Genomic DNA, 7,500 nt, shown 5'->3' on the forward strand with positions numbered 1-7,500 from the left:
AGTATCCTGAGGCAGATTTTTACTAAAGTACTTAACCATATCTAGAAGATGGCAGTGGGACCAAGATACACTTCCAGTCAGACTAGGAGGCATTGGTGTCCGTAAGTCATCACAGATTGCGCTACCCGCTTTTCTGTCCTCATGCACTCATCCAGAGGGCCTGTAGCAGCGATTCTCCCTGAACATCTTAGGGACAAGATTGGAGTCCAGGACCGAAAGTTCGTAGACGGAGCCATGATCTGGGATAATCTAACGGGCTCTGAAACCAGACCTGCTTGCCCCCAACAACTACATACAGTCGCAGTGCGATGACCCATTAGTGGAGAATATCGCCTCAACAGTGCTTCAGAGTGTGTCAGGGAAGGATAGAGCCCGTTTTCTGGCAGTGAGAGCTCCTCATGCAGAGGACTTTCTGTTGGCTTTTCCCAACTCCAGCCTTGGCACACGCCTCGACCCAGAGACCATCCGCATTGGTGTTGCCCTTCAACTTGCTGCCCCCTATCCTCGCCGAACACAGGTGTATTTGTGGCTGTGAAGCCACAGACCGATTCGGGTACCATGGTCTTGTGTGTCGTAAATCCGAGGGAAAGATTACAAGACATGAAGAGGTTAACAACATCATCAAGAGGAGCCTCACAACAGCCGGATGTCCAGCAGTAAGGGAGCCACCCCAACTATGCAGATCTGATGGCAGCCAGAAGCGTATAGATGGTATCAACTTTCAAGCCTGGACAGACGGCAAGCAGGTGGTGTGGACCACACATGTACATCTACCTTGGCTGATACTTGTCTCCAATACACCAGGGAGGAAGGAGGGGCAGCTGCCAGCTTCAGGGAGTCCCAAAAGTCGAGAAAATACGGAGAACTTGTCCATCATTATAGGTTTGTTCCCATAGGCTTGGAGACCCTTGGCTCATGGAGAAAGAGTGCATCTAGTTCCTTAAGGAGCTAGGCAAAAAAACTCAACAGGGTAACTAGGGATCCCAGGGTAGCTAGTTTTCTGTTCCAGTGACTCAGTGCTGCTGTTCAGAGGGATAATGAACAAGTGTAAGTGTGAGTGACTACCGTAGGCATCTCCACCTCTGCCTCTACTTCTACCTCCACCTCTACTTCTACCTCCACCGCAACCTCCAGCTCCAGCTCCAACTGCCAGCTCCACTGCCACCTCCACAGCCACCTCCTCCGCTACCTCCACTGCCACCTCCACCTCCACCCCCACCTCCACCTCCATTGCCACTTCCACCTCCACCCCCATCTCTACCTCCACTGCCACCTCCACCTCCACAACCACCCGGGTGGAAACACAAGCAATTATAATCTCTCCAGGTTGCCATTTTTATCACCTCCTGGAAATGCATTATGTGGTTGTGTTGGCTCCGGCAAAAATCGCCAACTGAACTAATGTTTGGACTCATGCCACTAATGGGGCATAGATGAATAATGAGTGAACAAGAAAATGAATGCTCCAGGCAGGGCAGTCAAGAAAACCTAAAGAGTTTCTGCTATGCTGTCTCCAGCCATAAATATTATTGGTCAGAGACCACACTACTCTTACCTGGAGGAAAATGGAAGCTAAAACACTCCGTGTGCTAAATCCACACGGGTTTAGCGATTCACATATAAGACAACTTTATAAGTCTTTGAATGTTAAGAGGACAGTGGTGTAAGTAGGGTAAAGGATCTGCATATATACACTGAAAGATATATCTCTCATTGTATATATATATATATATATATATATATATATATATATATATATATATATATATATATATATATATATATATATATATATATATATACATATACATATACATATATATATTTCTATTTTTAACAAGTCGGCCGTCTCCCACCGAGGCAGGATATGAACATATACATACATACGTGCAGCCTTAATGATAATCGTACAGTCGATAAGATTTAAACCTAATAAACTAAGGCGTTAAGGAAAATCAGTGTCTCCTTGTAATCAATAATAGACTTTCTCATAATGTTGTAAGTTATCATTACTATTTTTTTAAAGAAAGAAATTAAAGAAACTTCAAATGAATGTGTGTGTGTGTGTGTGTGTGTGTGTGTGTGTGTGTGTGTGTGTGTGTGTGTGTGTGTGTGTGTGTGTGTGTGTGTGTGTGTGTGTGTGTGTGTGTGTGTACTCACCTATTTGTACTCACCTATTTGTGGTTGCAGGGGTAGAGTCATAGCTCCTGGCCCCGCCTCTTCGCTGATTGCTACTAGGTCCTCTCTCTCCCTGCCCCATGAGCTTTATCATACCTCGCCTTAAAACTATGTATGGTTCCCGCCTCCACTACGTCACTTTCTAGGCTATTCCACGGTCTGACTACTCTATGATTGAAGAAATACTTCCTAACATCCCTTTGATTCATCTGAGTCTTCAACTTCCAATTGTGACCTCTTGTGTCTGTGTCACTTCTCTGGAACATTCCGTCTTTGTACACTTTGTCTATTCCGCGCAGTATTTTATATGTCGTTATCATGTCTCCCCTGACCCTCCTGTCCTCCAGTGTGTGTGTGTGTGTGTGTGTGTGTGTGTGTGTGTGTGTGTGTGTGTGTGTGTGTGTGTGTGTGTGTGTGTGTGTGTGTGTGTGTGTGTGTGTGTGTGTGTGTGTGTGTGTGTGTGAGTGTGTGTGTGTGTGTGTGTGTGTGTATGTGTGTGTGTGTGTGTGTGTGTGTGTGTGTGTGTGTGTGTGTGTGTGTGTGTGTGTGTGTGTGTGTAGTGTGTGTGTGTGGTGTGTGTGTGTAGTGTGTGTGTGTGTGTGTGTGTGTGTGTGTGAGTGTGTGTGTGTGTGTGTGTGTGCCCTCGCGCTTACGCGTGGATGTAAATACTGTTTTCCATTAACGTCAAGAAAATTTGGCCTTAAGAACCACCTCAACATGCAGCAGCTGGCGCCACTACCAGGGTATCCAGCGCTCACCCGGGTATCACTCGGGATCACTTAGAAGAGATGAACCGACACTCTCCGACGAAAGGTCGGTGTGGAAGGCAACACGAAGATTGGACGACGTCCGCAGGTGGAGAGGTCGCGCTGATGGCGAGAAGAGAAGATTAAAAATTTAGGCTGAAGAAGGACCCTTAACTCTGTTTCCAAATGTGAGAGCCTCAGCACGCAAGGTGACAGGGCCGAAATAATCTCAGAATGTGTACTAATTTGGGTATTTTTTAATTATTTATTTAAACGACCATCCACTTCACGACCCACGTGGGCCATTAAGTGGAAGTTCGAAACTCTGCTAGATAATCGCGAGACAGTCACACTTCTGTGTCGACGATGAATGACGAATGATGAACAGTCAGACGAGGAGGAGGAGGAGGAGGAGGAGGAGGAGGAGGAGAAGGATGAAGATGAGGAAGAAGAGGAGGGGAAGGTGGTGTGCCGATGGTGAAGTCAGTCAGGGAACCGTCTGATAGTTAACTTTAATCAAGGAGTTTGACGCCGCCATCCTGATCGCCCTACCGAAGTCTTTGAGCTGAGGCTGACAGATACATAACCTCATGCATCAAACACCATCCTGTGTGATGTGCGAGCGGGGAAAATAACCAGTTCTTGTTCCAATAATATCTCTCTCATATAGAGTAGGGTGCCAGCATAATGCTGTTGTATTAAATATCTTTTAAAAAAGTGATTCAAGTAGACCTAGCATATGTTTGCGAATTTAATTATGCAATTAATTTGTGTAAGAAAGTTTGAATTTCTCGTTTAGTTGTAAAATATAGACGAAGAAGGATGAAAAGAGTGCTCAAATGAGGGAAAACTTTTATATTGATTTTTTTTAGAGGGACTTTGTGTTTCCAGAATTGGCTTTACCAGCTTTCACCGGTAGCATGATGGGATAAGGAGAACGAGTGATCTTTAGGTAACCAGGAAGAGGTTGTCCATGTTATCATCTTAGGTAACCAGGGAAGATGTGGCCCAAGTTATGACCTCAGGCAGCTGTGGTTGAAGTGAGCCAAGTTATGATCTCAGCCATGGAAGAGGTAAGCCAAGTTATAATCTTGGGCAACCAGCGAAGAATTAGGCTCAGTTATGATCTCAAAAGTGCCAAAGAAAAGACACTACAGACCAGTCTTTTATTATGAAGTGATATAGATCTTAAAGGATAGAAACGTTGTTCCAGTAAAAGCCTGTTTTGTAAAGTACATCTTTCTATCATTTTTGTCGGTAGCATGCCATTGCTACCGACAAAAATGCGGTAACATTACAATGTTACAGCATTTTATCAGGAAGCAGTAGATTGATTCTCTAAGAAATAGAGCAGGATAGCGAAAGCTATCCTGCTCTATTTCTCATAACTTTTTCTCATAATTATCGTCGGCTTGCTGCCGACAATAGTTATGAGAAAGACGTTGCAAAACAAACTTTTACAGTGACAACGTTTCACTCTGTGTTTAGCCTTAATTAAACTCTACACAGAGCGAAATGTTGTCCCAACACAAGGTTTTTCTGCAAAGTACGACTTTTCTTCAAGAGCAAAGAGAAAGATGCCATAACCACACTCCCGTAGAACTTTTGTTGCAATATCCATTTGGAAGTGCCTGGGTAATGTGAAGTACGTATATAGTCAGGTTTGGACTGATGAAGGAAAAAGCAGTTCCAAGATCTTTCTTGGATTAAAAATCCTCCGATAGCAAGAAGACACTCTTCCATGCGGGTAGAGAATGAGAGTTGTTTTCTGAGAGAGACCCCGGTGTGGTTTAAATAAAAATAAAATGACAAAATTAAGGAAAGTTTGTATGTCTCTCTCTCTCTCTCATCCTCGGCCACGAAGAGCTAAACTCACACGGGCCATTCAAAGCGCATGGAGTAAGGAATACGGGATCCTCAGTCAGGTTATAAAGGGCAAACTTCCGCGATGTCCATTGTGGTTTATAAGGGAAAATATTTATATACGAAAATTTCAAGATAATTTCGTCGAGAGATGATAATCTCAGTGAGACTGAGAGGAAACGAAATAAATTATTGTGTCTCAGCGAACAAAATCCAAAAAGCAGCTTTAGAGATAACTGAAGAATGGGATAGGATTTGCTGTCAAATGAACTCGAAAACTAGGAAATATTATAGCTAACAGAAATAAAAGTTTGTGTAGACTAGAGAAGGACCCTCATCCTCACTAAAGGATAATTATATATATATATATATATATATATATATATATATATATATATATATATATATATATATATATATATATATACATATATATATATATATATATATATATATATATATATATATATATATATATATGTATATATATATATATATATATATATATATATATATATATATATATATATATATATATATATATATATATATATATTTATATATATGTCGTGCCGAATAGGCAGAACTTGCGATCTTGGCTTAAATAGCAACGCTCATCTTACCATATAGGACAAGTGAAAATTTGTGTATGCAATAATTTCGCCAAAATCATTCTGAACCTAACGAAAAAAATATATTTCATTGTGCTTGTTTAGTACTAAATTACTGTAAACGTATTTAATTTATAGTTAGCTGGATTAGGCTAAAATAAATTTCACTTGTTATAATAAGGTTAGGTAAGTTTTCTAAGATTCTTCTGGAGCAAAATTATAAATTTTTACATTAACATTAATGAAAAAAATATATGTTTGAACTTATAAGAGAAAATTTTAGAAAGGACTTAATTTTAAATGAGTTCTTGCTAAATGACCAGTTTTACATATTCGGCACGACATATATATATATATATATATATATATATATATATATATATATATATATATATATATATATATATATATATATATATATATATATATATATATATATTTAAAATTAAGTCCATTCTAAAATTTTCTTTTGCACGTTTAAAGATACATTTTTTCATTAATGTTAATGTAAAAATTTATAATTTTGCACCAAAAGAATATTAGAAAACTTACCTAACCTTATTATTACAAGCGCAATTTATTTTAGCCTAATCCAACTAAATATATTTTAGATACGTTTACAACAATATTTTTTTCGTTAGTTTCAGAATGATTTTTGCTAAATTATTGCACACACAAATTTTCGCTTATCTTATATGGTAAGATGAGCTTTGCTATTTAAGCCAAGATCGCAAGTTTTACATATTCGGCACGACATATATACATATATATATATATATATATATATATATATATATATATATATATATATATATATATATATATATATATATATATATATATGTATATAATATATGTACTTTATAGTTAATGAGTGTGGCACAACAGAAGGGTGCGGTTTTCCAACAACAATACAATGAAAGAATTCTAAGCCTGTGATAATTCCTACCTCAGTGTACTGAACGTGGATGAGTCTCACTCCAAAACCTTGGAGGAAGAAAAGGAACACCTTACAATACAGTAATTAGTACTAATGTAAGGTCTTGCAAGGCGGGAATGAGCCCTTTCAGACCTTTCCAAGCTGGAGAAGAATCTCACTGCAGAGGCTTGCTAGCTGCAAATGAGCTCCACTGAAGTGTACATCACAAAAATGAATCCCACTGCATGTCCCTGCAAGATGGGAATGAATCCCAATGTAGGGTTTTCTAAGTCAGGAATAAATCCCACTGCAGATCCCTGCAAGACGGGAATGATAAATTCACGAGAACACAAAACAGTGCAGAAACAAGACAGGCGAAGAAAGAGAAAATGGCCTTCAGTGAGGAAAGACCCAAAATAAAGGGAGAATTTGTCTTGTCTCCTCGGAGGTCAGGGATGTTTCTAAGTTTGTTGACTAACTGACTGGTAAGGGGAGACTTAATCGAGCGGAGCTCCATGAAGATGAGTGCGTGGGGCAGGCAGGAGCCGGAGTTTGTTGTCCACAATGAAATCGCCCAAAATATCATGTGTACGACAGAACACTTTAAGCAAGGAGAAGTTTTATTTTACGACGTTTCACCTCAATGGGTAAAACGTCGTCAAAACAAGGTTCTCCCTTCTCAAAGTGTCTTGAATTACCAATTTCCGGCCTACATTAATATGTACATGCCAGCAAGAAAGAAATTTGTAAGCCTTGAAATATACTTGGCAGAGACCGTCAGGAAATAACATTGACTCCGCTTACAGAATAGTGAAGAGTAGTACATATTCAGAGACAACCAAACATAAGATAACTTGAACATTACCGGCAACGGATTGATTTCATAAGGGTCGATAGAAGAAAGGAATACATAGTGACAAAGAGGGAAAAAGCATGATCGTGGAGGTAGTGCTTTATTATCACTAGAAAAATGATTTATGGGTGTGTACAAGTAAGACAAATATCAGTTGAACTGATGCCTTAACCTAGATGACAAACCGCTACAAAATGGTTTTAAAGCAAGAGGAAGAGGATTTATATTTACAGCGACTAAAGACGCCTCTATTTTTCAAGCTCCTAGGACGCTAAGACTTTTTGAGGTAATTGTAACAATAGATACAGATGAGAGAGCAGTGTACTTGGC

This window comes from Cherax quadricarinatus, chromosome 7, assembly GCF_038502225.1.
Source record: "Cherax quadricarinatus isolate ZL_2023a chromosome 7, ASM3850222v1, whole genome shotgun sequence".
In the NCBI taxonomy this organism is placed as follows: Eukaryota; Metazoa; Arthropoda; class Malacostraca; order Decapoda; family Parastacidae; genus Cherax; species Cherax quadricarinatus.